The 18,024-nt window shown below is 44.5% G+C and overlaps 1 protein-coding gene and 1 long non-coding RNA gene across 11 annotated transcripts in view; one reads left to right on the forward strand and one right to left on the reverse strand.

Annotated features, from left to right (window-relative positions):
- Positions 1–18,024, reverse strand: part of clasp2 (cytoplasmic linker associated protein 2) — a 673,953-nt gene that overhangs the window by 62,673 nt on the left and 593,256 nt on the right. The gene's annotated exons all lie outside the window — the stretch shown is intronic.
- Positions 1–18,024, forward strand: part of LOC137370104 (uncharacterized) — a 66,492-nt gene that overhangs the window by 32,579 nt on the left and 15,889 nt on the right. The window contains exon 4 of the long non-coding RNA XR_010975079.1: positions 17,900–18,015. This is a non-coding gene — a long non-coding RNA (uncharacterized lncRNA). The remainder of the gene's footprint in view (positions 1–17,899; positions 18,016–18,024) is intronic.

Consider the following 18,024-nt stretch of genomic DNA (forward strand, 5'->3'; position numbering starts at 1 on the left):
TTATCCAGTTGCTGTATTATCTTTAAGTTGCAAGTGGGAGTGAAAACTGCAATCATCAGTGAACATCTTCACTTCTGACCTTATGATGGAGGGGAGACCATCAATGAGGTAGTTGAAGATGGTTGGGCTAGGACACTGCCCTGAGGAACTCCTTCAGCGATGGCCTGGAATGGAGATGATTGGCCTCCAACAACCAAACCATCATCTTTTGTGCTAGATATGACTCCAACCAGTGGCGAGATCCCCCCCACCCCACCCCACAATTCCCACTGACTTCAATTTTTACTAGAGAACCTTGATGTCACACTCAGTCAAATGCTGCCTTGAGATCAAAGAATTCACCTCTTTTGTCCATGTTTGGACCAAGGCTGTGACAATGTCTGGAACTGAGTGGCCCCGGCAGAACCGATACGGAGCAAAGGTGGGCAATTATTGGTGAGTCTCACTTGACTGCCCTGTGGACTACTCCTTCCATCACCTTGCTGATGATCAAAGTTAGACTGATGGGGCGGTAATTGACAGGATTGGGTTGGTCCTGGTTTTTGAAGACAGGTTGTACCTCGGCAATTTTCCACTTTGTTGAGTAGCTATCAGCGTTGTAGCTGTATTAGAATAGCTTAGCTAGAGGCGCACCTAGCACTACAGCTGGGATGTTGTTGGGGCCTTTGCTGTGTCCAGTGCACTCAGCTATTTCTTGGTATCACGTAGAATGAATCGAATTGGCTGAAGACTGACTTCTGTGATGATCAGGACCTCAGGATGAGGCAGAGATGGATCATCACTTGGTACTTCTGACTGAAGATGGTTGCAAATAGTTCAACATTGTCTTATGGACTCACATGATGGGCCCTGCCATCGCTGAGGATGGGGATGTTCATGGAGCCTCCTTCTCCCGTTAGTTGTTTAACTGGCAACCACCATGCATGACTTGATGTGGCAAGACTGCAGAGCATTGATCTGATGCTTTGGTTGTGGGATCTGTTTAGCTCGGTCTATAGCATGGCTATGTCCACTGTTCAGCATGCAAGTAAGTCCAGTGTTGTAGAGTCACCGGGTTGGCACCTCATTTTTAGGTATACTTGGTGCTGCTCCTGGAACGCTCTTCAACACTCTTCGTTGAACTACGGTTGGTCCCCTGGGTTGATGGCAATGGTAGAAGGAGAGATATTCTGGGCCGTGAGTTTACAGATTGTGGTAGAATACAATTCTACTACTGCTGAGGCCCACAGTGCCTCCTGGATGCCCAGTTTTGATGCACAGTGATAGTGCCACACAACACAGTGAAGGGTGTTGTGTGTGAAGACAGGATATTGTCTCCACAAGGACTGTGCAGTGGTCACTCCTACCAATATGGTCATGGATAGATGCATCTGCGACAACCTTAACAATCTACCCGTCAAAGAGAGTTTTCCTTCATGTTGGTTCTCTCACTACCTACCGCAAGTTCTGTCCTTCTGCACTCTACCAACTGGCCTGTAGTGGTGCGATCAAGCTTATCTTGGTGGTATACATTAAAGTCCCCCATCTAGAGTACATACTGTGCCATTGGTACCTTCAGTACTCTTTCCAAATGGTATTCAACATGGAGGAGTACTGATTCATCAGCTGAGGGAGGGCAGTAGACAGTAATGAGCAGGAGGTTTCCTTGTCCATGTTTGATCTGATGCCATGAGACTTCATGGTGTCCAGAACCAATGTTGCAGACTCCCAGGGCCACTGTCTCTCAACTGTATGCAATGATGCTGCCATCCCTGGTGAGTTTGTTCTTCTGGTGGCCCTGGACATACTCGGGAAGGCGATGGAGGAGTTTGGGATGTTGGCTGACAGGTTTGATTCTGTGAGTACGCCTTTGTCAGGCGGTTGCTCGACCCGTCCCCAGATGGTAGCAAGGAGGACTTTGCAGGATCGACTGGGCTGGATGTGCCTTTGTTGTGTCCAGCGCCTAGATCGATGCTGCATGCTCTGTCTTGTTTTATTCTTCATCTACTTTGTCTTAACTATTTGTCACAACTGAGTGGGCTTGCTAGGCCATTACACTAGGCAGTTAAAAGCCAGACATATTGCTGGGGGTCTGGAGTTACATATCGGCCAGATTGGGTGAGAATGTCAGATTTTCTTCTTGAAAGGATGAGTGAACCAGAGGAACTTTTACCACAATCCAGTAAGTTACATAGTTACCATTACTGATACATTATACAAAGTATTCAGAAAAGAGAGGAGAGCAAAAAGGAGGGGTGGCAATATTGATCATATATAATGTTACAGAACTAGAATGGGATGAAGAATTTGAGGGTACAAAGACAGAATCTAGTTGATCACATTTAAGGAATAATAGGGCAGTTATTATGCTAGACCACCAAATATCGGGAAGGAGATAAAGCAGCAAATTAGCGAAAAAGTGTGGAATGATTCAAGAGCTTTGGTGATAATGGGGAACTTGAATTATCCTGATTTGGACCGGGAAAACACCAGTGTAAAGGGCAAAGATAACTTTCTTGAACAGCATGTTTCCAGTTCAACAGGCAAGGAAACTGGCTGGATCTAGTTCTGGGGAATTGAAGTGGGGGAAGTGGAGCATGTTTCAGTGGGAATGCATTTAGGGAGGTGATCAAAATATGATGTTTAGTGTAGTTATGGAAAAGATCAAGGAAAAATTCAAAGTGAAAAGGTGAGAGCTCCTTGGATGACTGAAGATAGAGACGAAACTGAAACAGAAAAAGGAGGCTTGTGATAAATGTCAGGTTCATAATTCAGGAGAGAACCAAGCCAAATACAAAAAGTACAGAGAACTGAGAAAAGATATAATACAGGCAAAAGGAGTGTATAAGAATAGATTAGCGCGTAACATAAAAATAAACCCAACAGTCTTTATAAGCACATAAGCAGCAAGAAAGGAAGTCAAAAGAAGGGTGTGGTTGATTTGGGACCAAAAAGAGGAGATCTTCTTGTCGAGGTGGATGGCATAACTGAGGTACTAAATGAGCACTTTGCATCTGTGATCACTAAACAGGAAGATGCTGCCAAAGTCACAGTAAAGGAAAAAATAGCACAGAAATTGGATTGGATAAAAATAGAAGAGGAGGTACTTCAAAGATTGGCAGTGCTCAAAGTAGAAAAGTCACCTGGTCCGGATGGGATGCATCCTAGGTTGCTGAGGGAAGCAAGGGTGGAAATTGGAAAGGTCCTGGCCACAATCTTTCAATCCTCCTTAAATATGGATGTGGTGCTATCCTTATAACAGCCTTGTTCCAAAAAAATAAGGAAGAGTGCTAAACCTGGAAAATACATGGCAGTAGCCTTTAAAAAAAAATTTTTGTTTTCATGAGATGTCAGCATCACCGGCAATAGCCAGTAATTGTTGCCCATCCCCAATCACCCTCGAGAAGGTGGTGGCGAGCTGCCTTCTTGAACCACTGCAGTCCATGCTGGGTAGGTACACCCACAGTGCTATTAGGAAGGGAGTTCCAGCATTTTGACCCAGCGACAATGAAGGAACAGTGATAAAGTTCCAAGTCAGGATGGTGTGTGGCTTGAAGGGGAACTTGCAGGAGGTGGTGTTCCCACATATCTGCAGTCCTTGTCCTTCTAGGTGGCAGAGGTCGCAGGTTTGGAAGGTGCGGTCTGAGTAGCTTTGGTGCATTGCTGCAGTGCATCTTGTAGATGGTACACACTGCTGCCACTGTGCACAGTGGTGGAGGAAGTGAATGTTTAAGGTAGTGGATGGGGTGCTGATCAAGCAGGCTGCTTCGCCCTGGATGGTATTGAGCTTTTCGAGTGTTGTTGGAGCTGCACTCATCCAGGCAAGTGCACACTATTCCATTCCACTCCTGACTTGCGCCTTGTAGATGACAGTCAGGCTCTGGGGAGTCAGGAGGTGAGTTACTCGTCACAGAATTCCCAGCCTCTGATCTGCTCTTGTAGCTGTAGTATTTATATGGCTGTTCCAGTTATGTTTCTGGTTAATGGTAACCTCCAGGATGTTGATGGTGGGGGATTCAGTGACAGTAATGCCACTGAAAATCAAGGGAAGATGGTTAGATTCCCTCTTGTTGGAAATGGTTACTGCCTAGCACTTGTGTGGCACGAATGTTACTTGCCACTCCTCAGCCCAAGCATGAATATTGTCCAGATCTTGCTGCATGCAGACACGGACTGCTTCGGTATCTGAGGAGTTGTGAATGGTACTGAACACTGTCCAATCATCAGTGAACATCCCCACTTCTGACCTTATGATGCAGGGAAGATCACTGATGAAGCAGCTGAAGATGGTTGGGCTTAGGACAGTACCCTGAGGATCTCCTGCAGCGATGTCCTGGGGTTGCGATGATTGGCCTCCAACAACCACAACCATCTTCATTTGTGCTGGGCATAATCAGTGGGGAGTTTTCCCCGATTCCCATTAACGTCAATTTTGTTAGGGCTCCTTGGGGCCACACTTGGTCAAATGCTGCCTTGATGTCAAGGGCAGTCACTCTCATCTCACCACTGGAATTCAGCTCTTTTGTCTATGTCTGGATCAAGGTTGTCGTCAGTTCTGGAGCCCCTGATGGAACCAAAACTGAGCATTGGCGAGCAGGATAATGCTGGTGAAGTGCCACTTGAGAATATTGTCAATGACACCATCCATCACTTTGCTGATGATTGATTGTAGAATGAAGGGGAGGTTATTGGCCAGATTGGATTTGTCCTGCTTTTTGTGGACAGGACTTACCAGGGCAACTTTCCACATTGTCGGAAAGATGCGAGTGTTGTGGCTGTACTGGAATAGCTTGGCTAGAGGCGTGGCTAGTTCTGGAGCACAAGTCTAAAGTACTACAGCTGGAATGTTGTCAGGGCCCATAGCCTTTTCTGTATCCAGTGACATCAGTCGTTTCTTGATATCATGTGGAGTGAATCGAATTGGCTGAAGACTGGCTTCTGTGATGCTGGGGACCTCAGGAGGAGGCAGAGAGGGATCATCCAATCGGCACTTCTGGTTGAAGATGGTCGCAAATGTTTCAGCCTTGCTTTTTGCATTGAGGATGGGGAGGTTTGTGGCACCTCCTCTTCTAGTTACTTGTTTAATTGTACACCACCATTCATGACTGGATGTGGCAGGACGACAGAGCTTTGATCTGATCCACTGGTCGTGGGATCGCTTAGCTTTGTCTATTGCATGCTGATTCCATTGTTTAGCATGTATGTAGTCCTGTGTTGTAGCTTCACCATGTTGGCACCTCATTTTTAGGTTGCCTGGTGCTGCTCCTGGCATGCTCCCCTGCACTCCTCATTGAACCAGGGTTGGTGGTAATGGAAGAGCGAGGGATATGCAAGGTCATGAGGTCACAGTTTGTGGTCGAATACAATTTTGCTGATGATGGCCCACAGCGCCTCACGGATGCCCAGTTTTGAGTGGATAGATCTGTTCTGAATCAATCCCATTGAGTAGGGTGGTAGTGCCACGCAACACGACAGAGGGTAACCTATTATTAGGGTTTATCAGTATTTATAAGGTTTATTAATAGTAGTAAGCTTTATTAGTATCGACAAAGCTTTATTAGTTAAGGTCTATTAGACTCATGGTGTGCAGATTGCAAGCTGAGTGTGGAGATTCAAGTTTGGTGAATGGCGAGTTCGGTGAAGCGGGAGGAGGTACTCCATTTTTCTACTTTTTTAACCCTCCAGTAATTGGTTCCAGCTTTGGTGCAGTGGAAGGAGCTAATAGCTGGTAAGCTATTCTACTTATCATAAATAGTCTGTAAAGTTAAGGTATGACAGGGCAGCCCTGCTGCGTGGAATGTACAGCCTGTGGCATATGGGAAGTCATGGACGCACCGTGTGTCCTAGACAAACACATCTGCAGCCAGTGTCACTGGCTGCAGAAGCTTGAGCTCCGGGTTTTGAAGCTCGAACAGCAGCTGGAGTCACTGTTGTGCATCCGCGAGGACTATGTGGATAGCACGTTTAGGGAAGTGCTAACATCACAGGTTAGGAGCATGCAGGCAGATAGGAAATGGATGACCACCAGGCAGTCTAAGAGAAGCAGGCAGGTAGTGCAGGAGTCCCCTGATATGATCTCACTTGCTAATCGGTTTTCTATTTTGGATACTGGTGAGGGTGATGGCTCCTCAGAGGAGTGCAGTCAGAGCCAGGTTTGTGGCATCACAGGTGGCTCAGCTGCAGGGGGGTGAGGAAGAAGAATGGAAGAGCAGTAGTGATAGGAGATTCATTAGTTAGGGGAACAGACATGTGTTTCTGCGGCAGTAAACCAGGATGGTGCGTTGCCTCCCTGATGCCAGGGTCAAGGATGTCACGGATTGGCTGCAGGACATTCTTCTGAGGGAGAGTGAACAGTCAGAGGTTGTGGTCCACATTGGTACCAATGACATAGGTAAGAAGGGGGATGAGGTCCTGGAAGCAGATTTTAAGGAGCTAGGAAGATTAAAAAGCAGCATCTCAAAAGCAGTAACCTCAGGATTACTCCCAGTCCCACGTGCAAGTGAGCATGGGAATAGGAAAATTGAGTGATTGAACATGTGGCTGGAGAACTAGTCTAAGAGGGAGGACAGATGTCTGACACACTGGGACCGGTTCTGGGGCAGGTGGGGCCTGTACAAGATGGATGGGTTGCATCTTAGCAGGACTGGGACGACTATCTTCGCAGGGAGATTTGCTAGTGCTGTTGGGGAGGGTTTAAACTAAATTATAAGGGGGATGGGAACCTGAGAGGGAGCTCAGATTGGAGTGAAGCAAATCTGGTAACTTGTCTGGGGTGTGGGAACCAGGAGCAAATATTAGAGAATAGCAGCAAGGAGCACAGAATACTGGGGGAGATAGATAGCACGAGAGTAAGGAATAGTAAGTTATTAGGTGGGGTCAGAGTAAGGGAGAAAGTAATAAAGTTTGAATCAGGGTTAATGTGCATGCATGTGAATTCACGGAATGTGGTTAATAAGACTGGTGAGGTACAGGTGCAGATTGCCATGTGGAAATATGATGTTGTGGCTATAACAGAGACCTGGCTCAAAGAACGACAGGAATGGGTGTTAAATATTCCTGGAAACAAGCTGTTAAGGAAAGAGAAAAAAGGGGAAGAGGTGGCAGTATTGATTAAGGAGAGCATTGCAGTGCTGGAGAAAAAGGATGTCCCACAGGGGACAAGGACAGAATGAATTTGACTGGAACTAAGGAACAAAAAAGGTGCAGTTACATTGCTCGGTGTTGTCTACAGCCCACCAGCTAGTGGGAAGGATGTAGAGGAACAAATTTGCAAGGAAATCACAAAGAGGTGCAAAAATTATAGGGTAGTTTTAATGGGGGACTTCAATTATCCAAACATAGACTGGGATAATAGTAGTAAAAAAGGGCAGTGACGGGCAAGAGTTCTGAGTGTGCGTTCAGGAAAATTTTCTACAACAGTATGTTTCCAATCCAACGAGAAAGGAGGCACTGCTAGACCTGGTTCTTGGGAATGGAGTGGGCAAAGTGGATCAAGTATCAGTAGGAGAGCATTTAGGGGATAGTGATCATTGTATCATAAGGTTTAGGCTGACTATGGAAAAGAACAAAGAGCAATCCAGGTTAAGAATAATCAACTGGGAGAAGGCCAACTTCAACAGGGTAAGAATGAAGCTTGGGCAAATAAACTGGAGTCAAAAGCTGGCAGGAAAACTGGTAAATGAACAATGGGCTACCTTCAAAAGAGGAGATAGTTCAAGTACAGTCAAGGTATTTTCCCTCGAAGGGGAAAAGTAGAGCAAACAAATCCAGAGCTCCCTGGATGACAAAAGAGGTAGAAATTAAGATAAAGAAGAAAAAGTGTGCTTATGATAGATGCCAGGTAGAAAATACCATTGAGAACCAGGCTGAATATAGAAGGTCCAGAGAGGAAGTGAAAAAGCAAATCAGAGAAGCAAACAGAGAGCATGAAAAGAGACTGACAGCTAGCTTTAAAGGAAATCCCAAAGATTTCTATAGGCATTTAAATAGTAAAAAGGTGGTAAAAGGAGGAGTGGGGTTGATTAGGGAGCAGAAAGGGAATTGACAAATGCAAGCAGAGGGCATAGCTGAGGTATTAAATGAATACTTTGCATCTGTCTTTTGCAAGGAAGATGATACAACCCAGGCAATGTTGAAAGAGGAGGTAAGTCAGACACTAGAGTGGTTTAAAATTGATAAAGAGGGCTGGATGAGATACATCCAAGGATACTGAGGGAAGTGAGGATGGAAATCGCAGAGGCACTGGCCATAATTTTTCAGTCTTCCCTATTCTCAGTGGTGGTGCCAGAGGACTGGAGAATTGCAAATGTTACACCCTTGTTGAAAAAAGGACGTAAAGATAAGCCCAGCAACTACAGGCCAGTCAGTTTAACTTTGGTGGTCAGAAAACTGCTAGAAAAAATAATTCAGGACAAAATTAATAGTCCTATGGACAAATGCGAGTTAATTAAGGAAAGCCAACATGGATTTCTGAAGGGAAAATCATGTTTAACTAACTTGTTGGAGTTTTTAGAGGAGGTAACAGAGAGGGTTGATGAGAGCAATGCTGTTGATGTGGTGTGTATGGACTTTCAAAAGGCATTTGATACAACAGACTTGTGAGCAAACTTGCAGTTCATGGAATAAAAGGGACGGTAGCAACATGGATACAAAATTGGCTGAGTGACAGGAAACAAAGAGTAGTGGTTAATGGATGTTTTTCGGGCTGGAGGAAGGTTTGTAGTGGAGTTCCTCAAGGACCAGTGTTGGGACCCTTGCTTTTCCTGATATATATTAATTTTTAGTTTTAGAGATACAGCACTGAAACAGGCCCTTCGGCCCACCGAGTCTGTGCCGACCATCAACCACCCATTTATACTAATCCTACACTAATCCCATATCCCTACCACATCCCCACCTGTCCCTATATTTCCCTACCACCTACCTATACTAGGGGCAATTTATAATGGCCAATTTACCTATCAACCTGCAAGTCTTCGGCATGTGGGAGGAAACCGGAGCACCCGGAGGAAACCCACGCAGACGCAGGGAGAACTTGCAAACTCCACACAGGCAGTACCCAGAATTGAACCCAGGTCGCTGGAGCTGTGAGGCTGCGGTGCTAACCACATAGACCATGGTGTACAGGGCACAATTTCAAAGTTTGCAGATGATACGAAACTAGGAAGCATTGTGACGAGGAGAGTGTAGAACTTCAAAAGGACATAGACAAGTTAGTGGAATGGGCAGACAGGTGGCAGATGAAGTTCAATACAGAGAAATGTGAAGTGATTCATTTTGGTAGGAAGAACATGGGGAGACAATATAGAATAAAGGGCACAATTCTAAAGGGTGTACAGGAGCAGAGGATCCTAGGTGTATATGTGCATAAGCCATTGAAGGTGGTAGGACACGTTGAGAGTGCGGTTAATAAAGCATACAGTATCCTGGGCTTTATTAATACGGGCATAGAGTACAAGAGCAAGGAAGTTATGCTGAACTTGTATCAGACACCAGTTCAGCCTCAGCTGGAGTATTGCGTCTAATTCTGGGTGCCGCACTTTAGGAAAAATGTGAGGGCATTGGACAGAGTACAGAAAAGATTCACAAGAATGGTTCCAAGGATGAGGAATTTCAGTTATGAAGATAGATTGGAGAAGTTAGGACTGTTTTCCTTGGAGAAGAGAAGGCTGAGAGGTGATTTGTTAGAGGTATTCAAAATCATGAGGGGTCTGGACAGAATAGATAGAGAGAAACTGTCCTCACTCGTGAAAGGATCGAGAACGAGAGGACACAGGTTTAAAGTATTTGGTAAGAGAAGCAAAAGTGACATGAGGAAAAATGTTTTCACGCAGCGAGTGGTTAAGTCTGAAATGCACTGCTTGAGAACGTGGTGGAGGCAGGTTCAATTGAATCATTCAAAAGGGAATTAGATAGTTATATGAAAAGGAAGAATGTGCAGGATTATGGGGAGTAGGCAGGGGAATGGAACTGAGAGAGTTGCTCCTTCAGAGAGCTGGTGCGGACATGATGGGCCAAATGGCTTCCTTCTGCGTTGTAACAATTGTGATTCTGTGAAGATGGACTTTGTCTCCACAAGGACTGTGCGGTGGTTGCTCCTACTATTATGGTCATAGATAGATGCATCTGTGACGGGCAGATCTGGTGAGGGCGAGGTCAAGTAGGTTTTTCCCTTTTGTTAAGTCTCTCACCACCTGCTGCAGGCCCAGACTGGCAGATACGTCCTTCAGGATTTGGCCAGCTTGGTCCGTAGTGGTGTTACCGAGGCACTCTTGGTGATGGACATTGAAGTTGGTCACCCAGAATACATTCTGTGCTCTTGCTACCCTCAGTGCTCAAGTGGTGTCCAACAAGGAGGAGTACTGATTCATCAGCTGAGGGAGGGTGCTGGGTGGTAATCAGTAGGAGTTTTTCTTGCCCGTGTTTGACCTGATGCCATGAGACTTCATGTGGTCTGGAGACAATGTTGAGGGTCACTTCCTCCCAAATATATACCACTAGGCTGTCACCTCTGGTCGGTCTGTCCTGTGAGTGGGAGGATCCTGGGACATTGGGTGTAAGGTATGATTCGGTGAGTGTGAACTCAACTTGTATAGACTTATGATGAAAGATCACAGACCTGAAACATTAACTCTGTTTTTCTCTCCACAGATATTGCCAGACCTCTATGTATTTCTAACACTTTGTTTTTATTTCAGATTTCTAGCATCCGCAGTATTTTTCTTTTATTTTAGAGCTTAATGACTGCATTGCTGCACTTTCATAATCCACTTTTTTCTGTGAGGACAACTAGCTTATTCATTATATTGTACAAGTATAGGTACTGTTTCATTACATACATAACATGAATCTCCATTAGAAACCAATGTTGTTGTTTTGAAGTTTGAAAACAGTGAGCAGGATAGCAGTGGACTTCAGGGGGACAAAGACAAACTGGTTAACAGTACAGACACATGGCAGATGAAATTTTACAGAGAAATGTGAAGTGATACATTTCAGTAGGAAAAATGAGAGACAATATAAACTAAATGGTACAGTTTTAAAGGGGATGCAGGAACAGAGGGACTTGAAGGCAGACGTACATAAGTCTTTGAAGGTAGCAGGGCAAGATGTTAAAAAAGCAAATGGGATCCTTGGCTTTATAAGTAGACATATAGAGTACAAAAACAAAGAAGGTATGTTAAACCTTTAGAAAGCAATGGCTAGGCCCCAACTGGAGTACTGTGACCAATTCTGGGCACCATAGTTTAGGAAGGCTTTGAGAGAGGTTGCTGAAGAAATTTACTAGAATGATACCGGGGTGAAAGACTTCAGTTAAGTGGAGAGACTAGAAAAACAGGGATTGTTCTCCTTAGAACAGAGGTGGTTAAGGGGGAGATTTAACAGTGGTGTTCAAAATCATGAAGGGCTTTGAGAGTAAGTAACAAGAAACTTCTTCCAATGGATGAAGGGTTGATTGGCAGAGGACACAGATTTAAGGCATTGGCAAAAGAACCAGAGGTGTTGTGAAGAAAAAAATTATATTCTAAGTTGTTAAATTTTGGAAGCCATCGCCTCAAAGATTGATGGACGTACATTCAGTAACAACATTGCAAAGGGAATTGGATTAATACTTGGAAGGGGGAAAATCTGCAGGGCTATTTGGAAGGTGCAGGGGAGTGGGAATGATCTACCAAAGAACTGGCACAGGCACGATGGACCAAATGGCTTCCTTCGGTGCTGTACCACCATGATTCTACATAAGATTATTTGGAACCCTTTTCACTCCAGCTGCTTAATAAAAGTGGCCTTATGTTTTGCATATATATTAATGCAAGTACCTTCACTTTAATTGTTGACCTGCCAGAATGAAACCATCTTTTTCTAAATGAATGCATCCACCATATGTTGGCACCAATAAAAGCATGGTGTTCAGTCTTTCATTTTTTGAGTTTATTTTGCTTTGAATAAAAACCAAAATTGAAGCCAATCTCTTGGTCCTTGGTTTTAATACCAGGTAATGATAGTATTCAAATAATCAAAGATCGCGTTGGTTGGTACAGAGTGGTCACAGAACAGAGTGTAAAAGTTATGAATTTGGTGCAGAGGGGCAGGAGGTGCTGGTTCTTGCCTCCAGTACTTCTTGTGGTTCCTAGTACAGGTGAACATTTAATTCAATCTACCTATAACTTAGATTAGATCAAGTTATTGGTTAAAAGATTAAAATTTATAAGCTAAGTTGATTAAATAGAGACTAATTAAATAAATAAAACAAGCTTATATAGGGATGGGCAGTGCAGGTGCTGTGCTGCAACTACAACATGTGACAGCTTGTGCAGAGCACTCCGATCCAAGCCAAATCACACCTGCAATGTCTGCATTTTGAGGAACTTCAGCTCAGAGCTGTTGAGCTGGAGTCTAAGACGCAGACATCGTGGGGCACCAGGGGAGAGTTACACTTTGATCCAGGAGACAGTCACACCCCGTATGTTCAGAAATGGTACAGGTCTGCTTAGTGGTCTAGGACAGAAGGATGCAACGACAAGTCAAGCAGGTAAGGGAACCCCAGGTGCAGTGCTAGATGAGAGTCAGCCTTTATCCAACAGGTATGGGGTTCTTACTGCCTATGTGGCTAACAGCAAAGTCCACAGGATGGATGTGCAAACTGACCACGCTACAGGAGGCTATTAAAGTGGGGGGAGTGAAAAGGAATGTGGTAGTGGTAGGGGAGAGTATTGTCAGGGGGATCGATACTGTTCTCTGTAGCTGCCCATCGGGTGTTCAGATGGTTGCATTGCCTGCCCGCTGCCAGGGTTAAAGGCATCTTCTTGCAGCTGAAAAAGAACTTGGCGTGGGAGGGGGAGGACCCAGTTGCTGTGATCCAGATAGGACCTAATGACATAGGTAGAATGAGGAATGAAGTTCTGCAGAGGGAGTTTGAGGAGCTCCAGTCCAAATTAAAAAGCAGAACCTCAAAAGGTAATAATCACTGTGTTACTACCTGAGCCAAGCACAAATTGGCATAATGTCAAACAGATCAGAGGATTGAATATGTGGGTAGGTGACAGGTTTTGATTCATGGGGCGCTGGCATCAAAATTGGGGAAAGAGGGAGCTGTTCCATTGGAACAGGCTCCACTTATACAGGGCTGGGACCAGTATCCTGCTAAATTGTATAACTAGGGCTGTAGATAGGGCTTTAAACTAAAAAGGGAAGATGTGGGGAGGGTTCAAGTGAGGCGCAATTGATAAATCTGAAGAGAAACATAGCAGTGTAACGTCTGGGTGAATAGCAGCAGATTGAGACAGGAAGGGACAAAAAGTTTAACCATAATAGTGCATCAGTGAATAAGATCAAATCATGGAATAATGATAAAAAGTTAAAATTAAAGGCACCTTATCTGAATGTACAAAACATTCCTAACAGGATAGACAAATTAATGGCACAAATAGAGATTAATGGGTTTTAGCTAACAGCCATTACAGGAATATAGTTGCATGGCGGTGACCAAAGTTGGGAACTAGGTATTCCAGAGTACTTAGCTTTTCAAAAAGACAGACAAAATAGAAAAGAACGGGTGGGGGGAGGGGGATGGTGGTGGTGTGGCTGCTCTGATAATCAAAGGTGACGTAAGGACAAGTGAGGAAGAATCTTGGTTCAGAAGTGCAGGATGTAGAATCAATATGGATGGGGCTAAGAAATAAGGCTTAGAAAACACTAGTTTTACAGGCCCCTTAATAGTAGCTATACACGTGGAAAGAATAATCAAAAAATAAGAGACGCTTGTAACAAAGGTAATGCAATAATCATAAGGGGCTTTAATCTTTATATAGACTGACAAATCAATTAAAGCAGAAGTAGTTTGGAGGATGAGCTCATGGAATGCATTTCAAACAGTTTCCGAGAACAACACGCTGTGGAACCAATCAGGGAAGAGGCTAATTTAGATCTTGTTTTGTGCAATGAAACAGGGATAATTAGTAATCTCATAGTAAGGGATTCTCTGGAAAAGTGTGATTAGAGTTTGGAACTTAAATAAATACAATTACATAAGTATGGGAGCGAGTTGGCTGAGGTAGATTGGGAAATTAGATTGAAAGGTATAGTGGCAGATGAGTAATGGTGAACATTTAAAGAAATATTTCATAATTCTCAACAACTCTTCATTCCACTGAGAGATAAAAACTCCACAGGAAAAAAGATCCATCTGTGCCTAACTGCAGACCCTTGAGAAAAAAAAACTATCCCACAATTAACTTACAACTGCACTTCAAAATCCCAACTGTTTAGGCTTTGGCCCTCTGTTCGCCACAACAATTCTGTAGCGACTGATTTGCCCAACCACACCCTCACCTCCACCTTTGATGCCCGAGTCCCTGGTAAAACCATCACACTCTCTCATCCTGGCCAATCCCCCGGTATGGGCCCCATCTCTGCTCCCTTAAATCGAAGGGGCGCAGACTTGAAAGGAAGTGGCAGACAACTGCTGTACCCATCCGCCGCCAGATCTGGCTAGAACACATAAATCAATAATCGGGTCCTGCTCTCATATGCTAAAACTGTTCAATATTCCAAAATGATCTTGCAATATAAAGATGACATAAAAACAAAATACTGCGGATGCTGGAAATCTGAAATAAAAACAAGAAATGCTGGAACCACTCAGCAGGTCTGGCAGCATATATTATATATAATATAAAGATGACCCCTGGCTTCTTTTCTCTATGAAAGCCATCTTCTTAATCCTCTCTCGTCTGTCTCCTCTACCCTCACCTCCAACAATAAGCGTGAGGAGCTCACGGACTGCTTTGTCACTAAGAACATTTCCCTTTGTTTCACTAGCCCACCAGGCTAAACTTCCTCTGAAGTTTCCCTGCCTTGCCCTGAACTCGCATTTTTCTCTAGCTCCTCTCCAATCTCCCCTCATGCCCTCCCTGAGCTCATCTGGTCCATGAGACTCACCTCCTGCTCTCTTGACCCTATTCCCACTAAACTGCTAACCACCCAACTTCCCTTCCTGCTTCCCATGCTAGCTAATATTGTTAACGGTTCTCTTTCTTCAAGTACTGTCCCCGATTCCTTTATATTTGCCATCATCACCCCTCTCTCCAAAATATGGGCAATTCCATCGCTCTTCCTGGCAACTGTCTGAAGCTGATCCAGACTATTCACAACATTGATGTCATATTTGACCTCGAGATGAGCTTCTGACCACATAGCCACGCTAGCAAGACCACCTATTTCCACCACTGTAACACTGCCCAACTTCGCCCCGCCTCAGCTCATCAGCTGCTGAAACCCGCATCCATGCCTTTGTTACTTCTAGATTTGACTATTTCAATGCACTCCTGGCTGGCCTCCCACATTCTACCCTTCGTAAACTTGATGTCATGTAAAACCCTGCTGCCCATGTCCTTACTCGCCCCAAGTTCTGATCATCCGTCACCCCTGTGCTCGCTGACCTACATTGGCTCTCTCCCTATCTCTGTAATCTCCTCCAGCCCCACAAATCATCTTATTCTGGCCTCTTGTGCACCCCGATTTTAGGGGAAGACGGTGGCATTGTAGTAATGTCACTGGACTAAAATCTAGAGGTCCAGGCTGCCCTTGCGACACGGGTTCAAATCCCACCATGGCAGTTGGTGGAAATTAAATTGAATGAATTAAAAAACTGGAATTGAAAGCTAGTCTCAGTAATAAAGCTATGAAACTATCGATTGTCATAAAAACCTATCTTGTTCACTAATGTCCTTTAGGGAAGGAAGTCTGCCAGCCTAACCTGGTCTGGCCTACATGCGACTCCAGACCCCCAGCAATATGGTAGACTCTTAACTACTGCCCTCTGAAATGGCCCAGCAAGCCACTCAGTTCAACGGCAATTAGGGATGGGCAACTAATGCTGGCCTTACAGTGACGCCCACATCCCATGAAAGAATAAAAATAAATGCTCCACCATTGGTGGCTGTGCCTTCAGCTGCCAAGGTCCTAAGCTCTGGAATTCTCTCCCTAAACCTCTCTGGCTCTGTACCTCTCTTTCCTCCTTTAATACACTCTTGAAAACCTAGCACTTTGACCACGCTTTTGGTCATCTGCCCTAATTTTGCCAAATGTGCTCAGTGTCAAATTTAGCTTTTTAATGCTCCTGTGAAGAGTCTTGGGATGTTTTATTATATTTATATAGTGCCTGTAATGTAAGTTGTTGTTGTTAAGACTGGTATTAAATTAAAAGAGGAGGCTTGTAATATTGCTAAGAATAATAAGCCTGGAGATTGGGGTGAGTTTTAGATACCGGCAAAGGATGACTGAAAAAAAAAATCAAGAGGGAGGAAATAAGATACGAGTAAACTAGCCAGAAATATAAAACAGATTGTAAGAGATTTCACAAGTATATTAAGAGAGTAGCAAAGGTAAATATGGATCCTTGACAGGCCGAGACAGGAAAAATCATAATGGTAGGAGGAAACAAGGAAATGGCAGAGACGTTAAACTAGTATTTTTGTGTAACATTAGTAAAGATAAAGTACTGGAGAAATTAATGGGACTGAAAGCTGACAAATCCCCTGGACGTCTTGATGGCCTACACCCTCAGGTTTAAAAAGGGGTGGCTGAAAGACCTGTTTTTTTTATTCGTTCATGGGATGTGGGAATTGCTGACACGACCAGCATTTGTTGCCCATCCCTGATTGCCCTCGAGAAAGTGGTGGTGAGCTGCCTTCTTGAACCACTGCAGCCCATCTGGTGTAGGTACACCCATAGTGCTATTAGGCAGGAAGTTCCAGGATTTTGATCTAGCAACAGTGAAGGAATGATGAGAAATTTCCAAATATGGATGGTGCGTGACTTGGAGGGGAACTTGCAGGTGGTGCTGTTCCCATGAGTCTGCAGTCCTTATCCTTCTTGGTGGATCAAGTCGCGGGTTTGGAAAGCGCTATCAAAGAAGGCGTGGTGAGTTGCTGCAGTGCATCTTGTATATGGTAGACACTGCTGCCACTGTGCGTCGGTGGTCGAGGGAGTGAACGTTTAAGGTGATGACTGGGGTGCCAATCAAGCGGGCTGCTTTGTCCTGGATGGTGTCAAGCTTCCTCAGTGTTTTTGGAGCTGCACTCATCCAGGCAAGACGACAGTATTCCATCACACCCCTGCCTTGTGCCTTGTAGATGGTGGACAGACCTTTTTGGGGGAGTCAGGAGGTGAGTTACTCACTGCAGAATTTCCAGTCTCTGACCTGCTCTTGTAGGCATAGTATTTATGTGGCTGGTCCAGTTCAGTTTCTGGTCAATGTCAACCCCCAGGATGTTGACAGTTTTGGGGTGGGGCGGGGGGGGGGGGGTGGGGGGGTGGGCGGCATTCAGCAATAGTAATGCCGTTGAATGTTTAGGGAAGATGGTTGGTTCTCTCTTGTTGGAGATGGTCATTGCCTGGCACTTGTGTGGCACGAATATTACTTGTATATGCACCAATTGTGATCTTCCAAAATTCCCTAGATTGTGGAATGATCCCAGTGGATTGGAAAGTACAAAATGTAACACCACTGTTGAAGAAAGGAGGGAGAGAGAAACTGCAGGCCAGTTAGCCTGACATCAGCCTTCGGGAAAATGCCCTAAAGCTATTTGTGGTTTAACTTGTGTTACTCGTCTTTGCTTTCGGAAAGCAGCTGTTCATCATTCCGCCATTCACACCTCCTCTAGACATATCATTTGTTTCTTCACTTATCCCATTACCACACTTTTTGGCATTGAACCTTTTGTCATTTAATCTCTCCTGTCTTCCACCCTATAACATAGTTGTTCTTCCCATCCACTGCCTTTTCACTTGCTTAAAACCAATTACATTTCCCAGTTCTTATGAGAGGTCATTGACCTGTAACGTTAACTCTGTTTCTCTTTCCACAGATGCTGCCTGATCTACTGAGTATTGCCATCATTTTCTGTTTTTATTTCAGATCTCCAGGAGCCACAGTATTTTGCTTTTGTAATGTAACTAAGTTTGCAGACGATACAAAGCAAGGTGGAAATGTGAGCTGTGTGGAGGAAAGAGTTTGCAAAGGGATATTGATAGGTAAGTGGG

This window comes from Heterodontus francisci, chromosome 5, assembly GCF_036365525.1.
Source record: "Heterodontus francisci isolate sHetFra1 chromosome 5, sHetFra1.hap1, whole genome shotgun sequence".
Classification (NCBI taxonomy): Eukaryota; Metazoa; Chordata; class Chondrichthyes; order Heterodontiformes; family Heterodontidae; genus Heterodontus; species Heterodontus francisci.